General features: G+C 37.9%; 1 protein-coding gene across 1 annotated transcript in view; it reads left to right on the top strand.

Moving 5' to 3' along the window:
- The window catches only part of TAFA1 (TAFA chemokine like family member 1), a 495724-nt gene that overhangs the window by 345871 nt on the left and 135114 nt on the right, over nucleotides 1-14739 (top strand). The window lies entirely within an intron of this gene.

The following is a 14739-nucleotide window of genomic DNA, read 5'->3' as shown; positions in this document are numbered from 1 at the left end:
AAGAGGAAAACATTCTGGGCCATCAGTCTAGTGTGTGTATGTGCATACAACCTATACACGCAACATACCCCCCAAACAAAACTAGAACTGAAGAATCTAATATGTAAATTGTTTAGTAATGGAAGGCTGTTAAAGCAGCAACCACTGTACCAGTTGAGATGAACTTTGGACAAATCCTTGAATCAGAATATCTTTTATCATGAATGTGAAAAAAGAGGTGATGCATTGGCTTGCGTTACATGTCAATACATTAATGGTGAAGTTCAATGAAATTGGAAGAGAAATAAAGTGCATTTTTAAATTTTGTATTCTTTGCAAAGAAATCATGCCTGTAGTGAAGGTATATGTATTTAAACAAGTAATTTAAATCAGCGGAACCTTTATGAGAGCCAAATACAAAACTAGTTCTGTCGACCACTTTACCCAATTGGTTATGAGGCATCAGCAGTCCCAGTTCAAAGACAATATTGTCCGATCTGGTTTCTGAGTGATTTTTCTTCCTTTGCCGATTCTATTTTTATAGTGCTTGTTCCATTTAAATCCTCAATTTCTTAGGGATTTGCCATCACTCACTCTCACATTGTTTTCAATCTCAATATAAATTGGCTCTGCCTCTTGCATTGTTCCTACAAATATTCTTCTTGTTAAACAAGAGCTTCTCTTTCTAGGATTCTTATTAAGAACAAACCCATGTCCTTCTCAAAATATTTGCAAGTGCTATACCTTCAAAAGACAGGAGAAATCCTCCCTTAAGACCATACAAAAGAAAATAAGACCACCCATAGGCTTTTAAAACACACAAGAGATTTAATGGTTGAATAAATATTTGTTTTAAGTTGCAGAACATTCATGGAAAAGAAGAAAAAAGTTTTGTAGCCTGAATTTAACCAAAGTGAAAGAAAGAGGTGAGCTTTAATTGCAAAAAATCTAAATGACTTGTTGACTACTCAAGGAAATAGGTGTTACAAATGTGATAGTAATTTTCTTTAAGTGTGTGGGGGAAGGAAAGTGATGTCAGAAACCTTATAGGGAGGACGCCTGGGAGGCTCAGTGGTTCAGCTCAGTGGTCTGCCTTCAGCCCAGGGCATGATCCCAGGATCCCTGGATGGAGTCCCACATTGGGCTCCCCACAGGGAGCCTGCTTCTCCCTCTGCCTATGTCTCTGCCTCCCTTTCTCTCTGTGTCTTTCATAAATGAATAAATAAAACCTTAAAAAAAGATAACCTGATAGGGATTAGAAGTTGTCTTCATGAAACCATGTGGAAGAGCCACAGAAAAACTCTTAGGAAATTGGAGAGTAGCTGATATCCTTGCTACACCTCCTTCTTTTTTGTTTGTTTTTGTTTTTTAATTGTCTGGACTCCATAACCACTTGGTAATTTGTGGAGTGTGAGGGAGAAGGCTGAGAGCAGTCAGAAGTGATGCTCACAAAAAAAAAAAAAAAAGAAAAAAAAGAAGTGATGCTCACACATTTCCCCTTACTTAGCATGTTAAGACACCTGCCAGTCAGTTCCAATTTCTAGCCAATGAATGAACAAACAGGGTAGCCTGGTCCAGTGGAGGGAGACCAAAAAAAATCTATCAACTTAATTGACTGTCACCATGTGATTGAATCTTCTGGTTTCAAGAAAGTATTTGGGGGTATAGACTTTCTAGCACACTGATTTTTTTCCTCCCCTCTCCCACTCCTTAGTTATTTTTCTCCTTTATTTTTTTTTAAATTTTTTAAAAATTTATTTATGATAGTCACAGAGAGAGAGAGAGGCAGAGACATAGGCAGAGGGAGAAGCAGGCTCCATGCACCGGGAGCCCAACGTGGGATTTGACCCTGGGTCTCCAGAATCGTGCCCTGGGCCAAAGGCAGGCACTAAACCGCTGCACCACCCAGGGATCCCTATTTTTTTCCTTTAACTATAACGGTAAACTAGTATAATCATCTAGAAATCAGTGAAGAAAAGGCATGAACAGGTCAAGCAAGCCAGAAATATTTTATATGACTTTTTGACTCTTCTGTTAAGGGAAGAGCATAATTTTTTTCATCTCCTCATCAGATACCTCTCTGGGCCTTTGTTTCTTCATCACTAAACTACAGATAATAATTATTTCTCAAGGGTTTTATGAAGCTAAAATGCTTGCAGTCACCTAATGCAGGTGTTGCAACTTCAACTGCATACAGGATGTAGAATATTTAAAAGTAATCCAAATGTCCAATTTGGAGACAGAGGGAGTGGTGGGGAGTATGGCAAATAGATGAGCACATGACACTTTTAATTGAAATGGGGGTTACTGGTCAGCCTGAGCACCAGATAATTATTCCCATGGCAGCACAGAAGCCCAATGTTGTCAAACAATCTGCTACTATGCAGAGACTGGAAACCTGGATTCTTACATGAAATCTGATGGTGACTCATTCAAGCATTTGAAAAACTTGAGGTAGGCCAACACTTAATGGGGAATGCTTTGTAGGCTGTTGGAGACCTGCAGTCTAACACATAGGAGGTATTTAATCGTTATGTTTCATACTTTTATCTAAATTATAGGATAAATATTTCAGTTATTTAAGATGTCCCCATAGGTTGAAAGAAGTGATCAAAGAAACACAGAAATTAGGTATCATTTGTTTGTTTTTGCAATACAACAGTAACGGTGCTGATAGTTTTGTGGTCTGGCCAACCCCAGAAGAGCAGAACTTTGCACTATTTGGAGCTCATCTAGAGCCTCTTAGAACACAAAAGTTTGTTATCATCTAAGATGTACTTGCAGGTAAAGAGTAAGACTGCTAGGAGGCTAATCCAGACCCTAATGGAGAAGGCTCAGTTCCAGACACTAACAGCATGGAAGCCCAAACTCTGAGTTCATGACCACTTTGCTGAAGACAGCAGGTGGCTTTGGATGTGGAATTCCCCCCACCCCCCAATCTTTGGTGCTGCTGTGGGTGTGTCCTTGAATGACATTTTTTTCTAAATGCGAAGCATGTGACACATACAAATACACATTATGGACCTGGCAGGTGATATGAAAATGCGGGGTAAAGGAATTTCAGGGTGTAATACAGCACAGCCTATTGTCATACAGAGGAAAATGAAAGCTAAACTGGAAAAATACAATTTGGAGAAGGAACCACCAACATCTGATTCAGCAAAGGTTGAATTAATACAATGAAATAGCACAGCCAATCAGATGGGGGGGGAAATCCAGCACTGGAGAAATCAGTGAATAGAAAAAAAAACAGAACTAAAAGATACAAAGGAATAGCCTCAGCAAGAAAGTAAACCCAGGGCTTTGTCGGAAAATACGGAAGTTATTTGCAAAACTGTCGAGGGTTATAAAGGAAGCCAATGTGCAAGACCCCTGATCTGTCTGCAGGCAAATCTCACACTGGAGATGGAAATGGATTTATGTGGCTTCACTCACTCTCAGTGAGGGGGAAAAATTGGCCCCTCCATATGTAAAGTGCAGAGTTACTATAACCTTGTAGTTTTTTTTTTTTTTTTTTTTTTTTTTTTTTTTTTTTATTTATTTATGACAGTCACACACAGAGAGAGAGAGAGAGGCAGAGACACAGGCAGAGGGAGAAGCAGGCTCCATGCACCGGGAGCCCGACGTGGGATTCGATCCCGGGTCTCCAGGATCGCGCCCTGGGCCAAAGGCAGGCGCCAAACCGCTGCGCCACCCAGGGATCCCCTAACCTTGTAGTTTTAAATTGCAAGTTTCCACTACCATTTATGGAGTACTAGGATGCTGGTTATGAAGAAGGTACAGATCATGGCCTTGCAAATTGCCGCCACCAGAAAATTGCGCAAATGGCCAACCCCTCTTACAGGTGGTTGAAGAATGAGCATGAGGGGGGAAAAGCATGTCTATGGACATTGCATTTAAAATGATGGCAAATAGTGACCACTGCAGGACTGGTTAGGGTAGCTCACCCTCAATGGGGTCTCCACATACCAAGAAGTTTGTTTAATGTCTCTAATGCTCTCTCAATTTAAGCCCTATAAAGACATGGCCATCACTTTCTTCACTGACTGGGGCAGTGGTCCCCCTTAACATGGTGTCTGGAACAGAGTAGCGTCAGAAAAAAATACTTGTAGAATGAATGAATAAGTATAATAGAGTAAAAAAAATGAATTCAGTAGTTCGAGCTGGTAACTACTATGTGATGAATCATTACCGTGTACCTGACTTTTACAGTGTTAGTGGTTAGGATTCTGTAAGGGCAGGAGATAGTCTGGTTTTCATTTCACAGATGAGAAAACTGAGATTGACAAAGAGAGAGTAACTGAATTAAAGTCATGTGACTGCTAAGTGGCAGAAGCAAGATTTGAACCTGTAGCCAGTTCATTCTCAAAGCAAACTCCTTTCTCTGTAAGCCTTCTGTTAGTTTGATACAGATAGGCTTAGGGGAAGTGTTCCAGCTACACAAGGAAATAGAAGACTTAAATCCAGGTTATCTCCTCTAACCCGGCTGCTCTTTCTATTATAACGCAGTACCTGTACCTGCTTTGTTTTCCTCAGCGAAGCCAACAATACGTCTTGAGTGTGTTTTGCTCAGCAGCCACCAGCACACTCTGGTTGTGTAATAAATGTTGATGTCAGAGCTACCATAAGAGACAGAAGTCTTTTCATTTCACATCAAGACGCGAGTCACCATCTGGAAGACCAGATATGCCAATCTTAATTTCAGGCCAGATTTTTAAATCTAACTCCAGTGTGAGGGAAATGCTTATCAGCATTCAAACTGAAAACTTGGGTCATTCTGCCTAGCAAACATTCATTTTGTTAGGACCCTTTTTCATAAGTAAAAGCAAATGGATTCTGCAAACAGCTAGAGCCCATTTCTGTATTAGTTCAGACTCTTGTCTGACAGGAATAGAAACCCACTTGAGCAAGAATAAAACACGGGGAAGGAAATTTATTATAAGGATATACAGTGTCTCCTCAAACCTGAAGGCAGGAATGCATCTAAGATGCAGAAATAGACCAAAGTCAAGGCCTTTCTGTGTCTCTCTATTCTGTAAACTAGCTCTTTCTGCTTCTCCCACCAATCAACTGAAACTAGGGAGACACAAGCTCTATTTTATGAATATGGTTGTATTCACTGTAAGTATATGGATAGAACAGAGCAGTAAGGGGCTGGTCTCTATAAAAAAAGAAGGGCTTTGTTCTTAGCAAACCAGTAACTTTTAATTGTCCTCCATACTATTATCTCTATATACATATAAAAAGAAAAATGTCCCTACTGTGTACAATCTCCTACAGAGTAGAATTTGGACTGAGAGTGTACTGATGGTAAAGGTTTTAATAGATTAGTATTACTTTTGATAAATTGGCTCTTTGAGTACTCTAGAATTCAGTATGCCTTGATGTGTAAAATGACTACTGAAAGCTCCACAAGCATTCTGTATTCTATAACCACACCCTGACTATTTCTAAAGATCACCACGACATGCCAGCATCATGTTAAACATTCACCTTATGATTTGTACTGATGAAAGTCATTTACTTCCAGGTCTCCTAGTTGTTAAGTCACTTATTATGCTTCCTTGTGAGATTAATGTCTCCATCCCTGCTAGGAACTCCAGCTTAGCCTTTTCATATTATCTCAACGATCTCAGGAGCTCTGTCTCTATACATTCTTTATGGATTACATTACTTTCAACGCCTCTTATCTCCCTGCCTGCAAAATCGTCCTCCAGTGGAAAAGTAAAAGAAAAGCATTATCTCCAACCACCTTTCTGTCTTGGCGATGGCATCATAGACTCTCCATAGGCTAATCACATTTCAAAATGATTGTATTTGGGGATGAGTTTATCTGGTGCTGATCTTATCAAACCCAAATCTTTGTAGAAGAAGGTCCTCTTTTGACATGACTGTACCAGACTTTTTTTCAGGGCTCCTACCTGAATGCTGATCCTCTTACACATAAATAGCCCTCTGGTCTCCTGTTTTTCAATCTGTTTGCTGATCAGCCATTGTCATCAAAGGCGAAAGCGTCCCTTTTTTTTCCAAATAGGCTTGGTTTCTATTGTGCATCCTACTCCAGACAGTGATGTTATCATTTGAAAATGTCTATCAGGACTTTCTATTTACCCAGCAAATAACTTCTAAACCTGTATCGATTAAAATATAGCTCATTAAAATCAAAGGATGTGGCTTATCTACATAAGGTATAATTGAAATTAACTCAGTGAGTATGTATTGCATATGATATGTACAACTCACTTGAGCAAAAGGAATGGAGATGAATCAAATGCCATCCCTGACCTTAAGTTAATTATGGTCTATACATTCTGTATATAAATAAGCCCAATCAACTCTCACATCTGGGAAAAGTCGATATCAGATTAATTAATAGATGATTTCCAAGGACCACTATGAATCATTTTTCCCTGTGTAACTCAATTCAATAAAACAGATATAAGGACTGCTCCTTCATTTTTAACATTCTTAGCTAACAGTAGTGAATTTTTTTGAGTGTTCTCTATATATCAGGCCCTGTACTAAGTAGTTTACATACACAAGTGATTCATATATGTGGCCAAGTTTGAGACCCTTAATGTAGCCCACTATATATATATACACCAGATTATTCCAGTATATACTTGAGGATAAGCCTTTGTGTTTAGCTCCATCCCAGTCCAAAATTAATGAGAATCTCCAAACAAGCAGCCCAGGCAACTCTATATTTTTAAAGACCACTAGATACGTTCACCAGTGAGAGTTCGAGTACCAGTATCTTTTTTTAAAAGATTTATTTATTTTAGAGAGAGAGAGCTCATACACATATGTGGGGGGTAGAAAGAGAGAGAGAAATCATGCGCATGCAGGGGGAAGGGAGGGAGAATCTTAAACAGACTCCACACTGAGCATGGAGCCCCAAAAGGGGCTTAATCTCACAACTCTGAGATCAGGACCTGATCTAAGTTGTATGCTTAATCAGCTGCACCACTCAGGCACCTCGAGTACCAGTATCTTAATTAGTTGATATTTCCCATTGACCTTTCACTGCATTTCAAATTTTATCTTTTGTTTGTCTTCTGGTCTTAAGCAGGATATAGACCTTTGAGCCCCAAGTCATCAGTCTCCATCAATTGTGTGACAGTACTGAGCTGAAAAAGGACATTTCAGTATAGAGTTTAATTGCCTCAGTATTTTACCTTGGAATCTAATATCTTGGGGTTATATCATGGCACTAGAATTTACTAACTAGGTGAGCTTGGGCAAGATAACCTCTATGAACCTCAACTTTCTCATCGATGCTAATGAGAGAGCCTACCTTACTGGACTAAATGAGATAATGCATACTTCTGATGTGTTACAAAGAACCAGGAAAGAACTGCCTTTCCCATTGTCTCCTGTAGAAGGGAAAATCCTTGGCTTGTTATTTTTAAAACATTTCCAGTGACTGTTCCTTAGGATAAATCCTGGTCAAAGAGTAAAGTTCTTGATATATCAAGTTATTATGTGTTTTTATTTATTTTTTGGATTTTTAAAAGATTTTATTTATCTATTTGAGAGAGAGATTGAGAGAGAAAGAGAGCACGAGAGAGCGCACTTGAGCGGGAGGAGAAGCAGAGGGAAAGGGACAAGCAGATTCCACACTGAGCCCAACTCAGGACTGCACATGGGCTCAATCCCAGGACCCAGAGCTTATGTCTGACCTGAGCTGAGATCAAGAGTCTGGTGCTCAACCAAATCAGCCATCTAGATGTCCCAAGTTATTATGTATTTTTAAATGAATTCTTGACTATGATATGTAGATTTGTAAGTGGGTACACTCCATAATAAATCGTTCTTAATTAAAAAAAAATCATTCTTAAGGTTCTCTTTGACCTAAATAATTTAGATCAGCCCTATCCATCTTCATCAGTTATCAGCATTAGTTCATTTTCCTTCCAATAATTTAATAGCATTGATTTACCTGCAACTCATAGGAAGAACATGTCTCCAAGGAAACTACATAGTGATGGTAAAAATCAAAGATAAAGCCAATTGAAATTCCTCTAAATTCATGACCTGCCCAATCTAGATCATAATTATGGTTGATGTATTTCCTCAAAATTCAAATATATTAGTTTTGTTTGAACTTTAGTTATAGAATGGCTTACACCTCGTATATATAGTTGAATTCTAACAGGAGTGAGTAGGTAATAGTACCGTAATGAGTGGCTAAGAGGACAGACTCAAAGACCTAAGGACCTGGATTTGAATCCTAACTTTTCAGCTTATTAGCTAAGTAACTTTGATTGGGTTATTTAACATCTCTGGGCCTATATAATTTTGTCAAAATGGACATAATAGTTTCTACGTTATGACAACTTGAGCAAGTTAATACATGTGACGCACTTAGCACAATGTGTAACATATTTTAAACAATTTCAAATACTTGGTATCATTAAGTTTATTTATAATATTGAGATTAAGCATATCCATAAACCATTGCAAATTCCAGCCTACAAATCGACTTGAGCTCCCCTGGTTTTGTAGATAAAGTTCTCTCAGAACACAGTCATATTCATTTACATATTGCCAGGCTGCTTTTGTGCTACCGTGACAGTCTGAGTGGTGGTGAGAGAGACTGCTTGGCCCCTGAGTCCTAAAATATTTACTGTCTGACCCTTGACAGAAGAAGGTTGCTGATCTCTGCGATAAACAAGGCACTGTACTAAATTTAATCCCCATAGCATGAAAAATATTTTCTTCCAGTAACACTAGGTAGGTACTATTATTATTCTATTTTGCCTAAGGAGAAGCAAAAATTCAGAGTTAGTATGTAAACTGCCTACAGTCACACAACTAGTAAATGGTAAAGATGATATAACTTGAACCACTTTTTTCTGTGACTTGCAATTTGCATTTCTGACCATATTTCTCAGATCAAGGTAGGCCATTCTTTGATGATAAACAGTGCTGTGGTGGCTACTATTCTTTTACTCTGTCTCTAATGTCATACATGGATGGTGTATATTTGAAAAGTCCATGTTCAAGCCAGTCAGTTGCATTTCACCTGCATGGAGAACTCATGCAGGATCATATGCACTTGATCTAGGTAGACAAGCCTGAACAAAGCCAGCCTGGTGACAGGTATGTCTCCCTACCCTCACCTTTGTTGAAGACAATCCTCCCCTTTTGGGAGAGGACGCTTTGCCTTCCCCAACAGAGTTGCCTCCACAGGCCAGCTGTGTAGCTGACGAATTAATGTTACAGACAGTGCCTTTCTTTCTTCTATTAGCCTCTCGTATATCTTCTCTGTAACCAATAGGTGTGGAGCCAATGGAAATGCTGGGTGTCTGAAGCTTTGCCTGCTAGAAGCTTATTTTGTTTAAGAAGGTACCATTTTTCTTTCATTCATTTTTGAAATATATTATATGCATAAGAATTAGGTCCTCGGAAAAATTTCCCAGGAGATCAATTTGCAGGAACCTTTAGTTTAGAAAGAAAGATCATTCTCTAGTGTGTATGTTGGTTTGATATGGAAATACATACACTTGCCCTACATCTAGATTACTAGCATGCTTAGAATTTTCTTTGTAAATTCAGAAGTTAAATCTATACACCCTGTGCCTTAATGTTCCTTTTTTGGTGCCTGCATATAGATACTTTCCTAAGGGCGAAGCCCTTAAGCCAAAGAAGACTGTGATGGAATGAATCTTAAATCTAAACCTTCAAAAAGCTGTCTTTCTTGTTGGCTGAAGGCAGGATTAAGAATTCTGGTGGCTGTAAATCCAGACATTGTACTTCCAGTGATAATTAGTTTCTTACAGATTTAATATCTTCTGTGCAAGACTCCACATGGAAGTCTGTAGTTCACTTTGTGATGGGCATCTATTCCAAAATATTAAGGAAGACTTTGTTAGATTGTCAAGTGATTTTTTTTTTTTTTTTGGAATTTTCCAGTTACATAGAAACATCTTCTTAGGATCATTTATTAAATAAAAATTAGGTTGGAAGAGCCTAATTTGTACTTAGTTCTGATTTTTTACATTAAATAGTCACATCCAGATAACTTTTATGTTTGGTAATTTGTGCTAGTATACCATGGAAATTTTATGTTTCAGTGAAGAGTCCTGGTATGATTTTACCTTGTGTTCAATCTTCAATAAACATTTACTTAGAAATAACTCTGCGCCTGACGCTATACTGATGCTGGACAAACAAAATAATAAGGGTGTATTAGGTCAATCTATTTTCTCAGATTTTCTATTTCTTTTGTGAGTCTTCTTTCTTCTCTCACCCAGGACGTCATTTCTCTGCCATATAGTTAAGGATCCCCATACAAGGTCATCAGTAGTACATGCTGCTTCCAACAGTGACATGAAAATTTTCTCTCTTTCATTCTCTCTCTTTCTCTCTCTCTCTTAAGCAGAGTAACTCATGGTTGCTTTCTGTGACCACAGCCTTGGGAGGTTATTTCTAATATGCACTTCAGTCAGCTCTATGTTTTCATACAAAACAATAATTGTATTCCTTTTGGTATCTAAATCCTTTCTGACCATATCATTAAAAATAATTCTTGAGATTCAAGGTAACATTTCCCTATCCCACTATAGGAATTTGTGTTATTTTGTAAAAGAATATTAATCATTTGTCACATAATAAGCATACTTGATATAGTTTGAAGAGGCATATTCAGTATTTCAGTATGTTATTATTTTTAACTTTACATTACCTAAAGTTAGGGCAAAAGGAATATTGACTGGAAGAGATATGGTATGGGGAAGGCGGGAGATTCTTAGAAGGGGCTTAGAGGAGGATATGCCACCATAAATACATATTACAATCACATTTAAATCTTAGCTTTGTAAAGAGGTAGTATGGATTTAAAGAAAAAAATGGTTGGAATCACTAAACTAGGTACTGGACTTTTATTAATAAAATCCAAAAACACATTAGTAATTTTAGTAGCCATATCACACAGAGGCCTCATTCTAAATTCACCATCAATTTAAACCTCTCTTTCTTTTTGAAACCACTGCTGTTGCTAAACCTCTTTTCCATCTATATTTATGGACTTCTTTCTTATATGTCATACCTAAAGTTTATTACTTCCTTCTTCTGTATTCAGCTCATTATCTCACCTATGAATTTCTTTTTGGATCTTCCCACCAGTATCTTAATTTGCTCCCCTTAATAAGTCCCCATCACCTTCAGATTTAGATAGCATGCCACCTAGATCTTCATTGTACCATATTGCTCTGGACCCCTTGGGTCCCGTATTCCAACACTATGAAACTGGCAAACAACTCCACTAGACCAAGTCTATCTTAATAAAGACATGCTCCTTTTCAAAAAGTTTATGGCCATTTGATTTTTTTGAAAAAATATAAACTTAAGCAGCAAAAAGAAGCCTTCTGAATGGGCTTTCTAAAGCTTAATAATTAGCCAACAATTCTATCACAATGGGATATAGATCTCCATGTGATTAGCCACTGATGCTCTAGCTTTGCTTCAAAAATCTGTTTTGTAGAAAATTAGGTTGTAATTGTTTGCATTGTTAAGTGATATTTATCTGGGAAACCAGCCCAAGAGAATCATTGTACATCGGTGGTTTGGTAAAGGGCTTTTTATTATGTGAGTTAATAAGCCATAATACAAGTCACTTTATTCGTACTTTTTGCATGACCTTTTTCTACAAGGAAAATAAGAAAACTATTCCTGACCATGGACCAAAAGGTTCAAGTAACTTTTTAATTAAAAATAAAATTGTTGGGGTACTTGGCTGGCTCAGTGGTTGAGCTTCTGCCTTTGGCTCAGGTCCTAATCCTGGGGTCTGGGATTGAGTCCCACATCGGGCCCCCTGTGGGCAGCCTGCTTCTCCCTCTAAAGGCCTATGTCTCTGCCTCTCTCTCTCTCTGTGTCTCTCATGAATAAATAAATAGATAAAATCTTTAATAAATAAATAAAATTGTCTATTCTCCCAACTAACACCTCATCTGTGTGGATAAGGACTATTCTGTATTTTCAAAGTTCATGATCATAATTAATGCAAGGGAGGAGACAGTTTCCTTTCTTCCCTTTCTGGGTATTTTTGTCTAATCTATTAATTAACTTACATAATTAACAGAGAAAAACAAGTTGAATTCTGTTTCTATAGGAGCCCCACAAAGATGGGAGAGACAGGCAATGGAGGCTTGCATGCATCCTGAGCTAAGGAGAAGGGGATAGGAGTCTGGGGCTGTAAGGAGAAGAAGATACTTCACAGGAAGATGAGAAGAGCAGATGTTTGGTAAAAAAAAAAAAAAATGCTTGTCTAAAGTATCAGCTCAAAATAATCCACATGCCAAAGTGGCACATTTTGGCAAGGCTCATTATGAACCCCTTCAGTAGCCATCCTTGAAAATATACCTGAACAATCTCTCCTTGATGATCAAGGAGATCTTATGCATAGTTGTAAGGCTGTGATATGCTTTGCCTTGACTTTTCAATTATTCTTTCTAAACCTAACTATAGTAGATATTTGACTGGGCTTTCTAAGCTCATGTTTGTTTGGTTTTTTTTGGTGGTATTTGTTTGTTTGTTTTAACCAGCAAAAACATATAGAAAGCTTTCATCAGCTTGGCCTCTTTGTAACCAACAATATTTTATTCATTTTTATATCATCTTCAATAACTACCATATTTTTTCTATCATGAATAAGACTGCACTGAGTATCTTTGTGCATAGAACTTTGTAAACTTTTGCAAAGATACTGGTAGAAAAGACTTCTAGAATTGGTATCACTAGGTCAAAAGGTATGTTCATTTAAATAGTGATAAATACCACCAAATTCTTTTCTTTAAAAACAAAGTATCTGTTGATATTTCCTTTTTTTTCTGTTGATATTTCCTAATTGCTTTTCAGGAGTGTCTGTTTCTACATGCCCTCATCACTTTGGATATCTGTCATCATCATTTTTACCAGACTTCTTAGGAAAAACTATTTCTAGATTAACTAGTTTTCTTGTTTTAAGAGAAAGCCTTTGTTTTGTTAATTTATTTCTTTGTTTACTTTAGAGTGAAAAATCTTACTGAGATGAGGATTTTAAAGTGGGAAAGTCAAAGTTCCAGAGTTTGCTTCTCTCTTTTTTAAAGATTTTATTTATTTATTTATTTATTTATTTATTTATTTATTTATTTATTATTTATGAGAGAGCACATATGTGCATGAATAGAGGGGAGGGGTAGACAGAGAGGGAGAAACAGACTCCAAGCTCAGCATAGATCCTGACATGGAAATCCAGGACCCTGAGATCATGACCTGACCTGAAGTCAGATGCTTAACCAAAAGAATCACCCAGGTGCCCTCAGTGTTTGATTCTTTTTAAATAATTTTTAAAATAGAAATGTACATTGAGAAAAGCACACAAATCATGAGTGAATAGCTCAATGAGTTTTCCTTACCTGAACTCATCCATGATACTACAGTATACATCAAGGAAGAGAACATTACGAGCCATCAAGAAGTATCCCTAGAGACTGCTTCTACTCACTGCTCCCTCTCCCAAGGTAACCACTCCTCTGACTTCTAACACCACAGGTTATTCTGGCCTAAAACATGTAAATAAAAAAACTTTCATTTAAATTCATGCATATACCATATCCTCTTTGATGTCTGGCTACCTTTATTGACCATTGCATGCAGTATAGATGGCTCCTTCTCATTGCCATGTGGTATTCCACAGCAGAATCACACCACAGTCTGGTTCTGCTGTTGATGTACATCTGAATTCTTGCCAGTTTGGGGCTATTAAGAATAAAGCTGCTTTGAGCATTCTTGGATGTTTCTTGAATGAATGCACTCATTATGCTTGCGTATATAGCTAGAAGAAGGGTGACAATGTTCATACAAGTTTAAACATCCTTTTAAAACACAGCTTCAACCATGTCATTGTGCTCCATGTCCCTAAGACCAACTGAGAACTTTTAAAATGGATTTTTAAAAATTTTACACCAGGTTATCTTCTGACCATTTCCCTTATCCTCCTCTCTAAAGCACCTTCCCCCAAGGTGACCTCAGGAATCTTCAGCCATGCCAACTGCATGCCATTTTGCTTACCTTTTTGTTTTTGTTTCTTATTTATTTATTTATTTATTTATTTATTTATTTATTTATTTATTTATTTATGATAGGCACACAGTGAGAGAGAGAGAGGCAGAGACACAGGCAGAGGGAGAAGCAGGCTCCATGCACTGGGAGCCTGACGTGGGATTCGATCCCGGATCTCCAGGATCGTGCCCTAGGCCAAAGGCAGGCGCCAAACCGCTGCGCCACCCAGGGATCCCTTGCTTACCTTTTTGAATGATACACCTGGAAATTTTTCAGCTCTCCTTTGCACTGTTGGCCAAGAATATCTTGCATATCTTTCAGGTCTTAAGACATTTAGAAACCTTCCCCTTCCCACCAAATTTGGTGGGTTTTCCCACCAAAACCTTCTTCTTTCAGGTGTTTATCATAATCATAGCATTTATATCTCTGTGTTGATTTTTTTTGTCTGTCTTTCCCACTGAACTGTAAATACATTGAGGATATTTACGTTGCTGTATACTCCTGCCTAGCAGGATGGTGGCAAACTGTAGGTAGTCATCAAAATATTTGTTGAATGAACTAATGATTGTGTAAAGGAACCAGTGAAAGTAACTCAGATGCCTCAGCACCTGAAACTGCTGGCTAAAATCAGGACCCTGAAATCTTAATCCTTCTACTTGAATTTCTAGAAACTCTTCCATACATGTCTTTTCTGTACTTACTCTCCACTCCATC

Source organism: Canis lupus, chromosome 20, assembly GCF_011100685.1.
Source record: "Canis lupus familiaris isolate Mischka breed German Shepherd chromosome 20, alternate assembly UU_Cfam_GSD_1.0, whole genome shotgun sequence".
Lineage (NCBI taxonomy): Eukaryota > Metazoa > Chordata > Mammalia > Carnivora > Canidae > Canis > Canis lupus.
The sequence above is the reverse complement of the archived record's forward strand: the minus strand, read 5'-3'. Positions and strand labels throughout refer to the sequence as shown.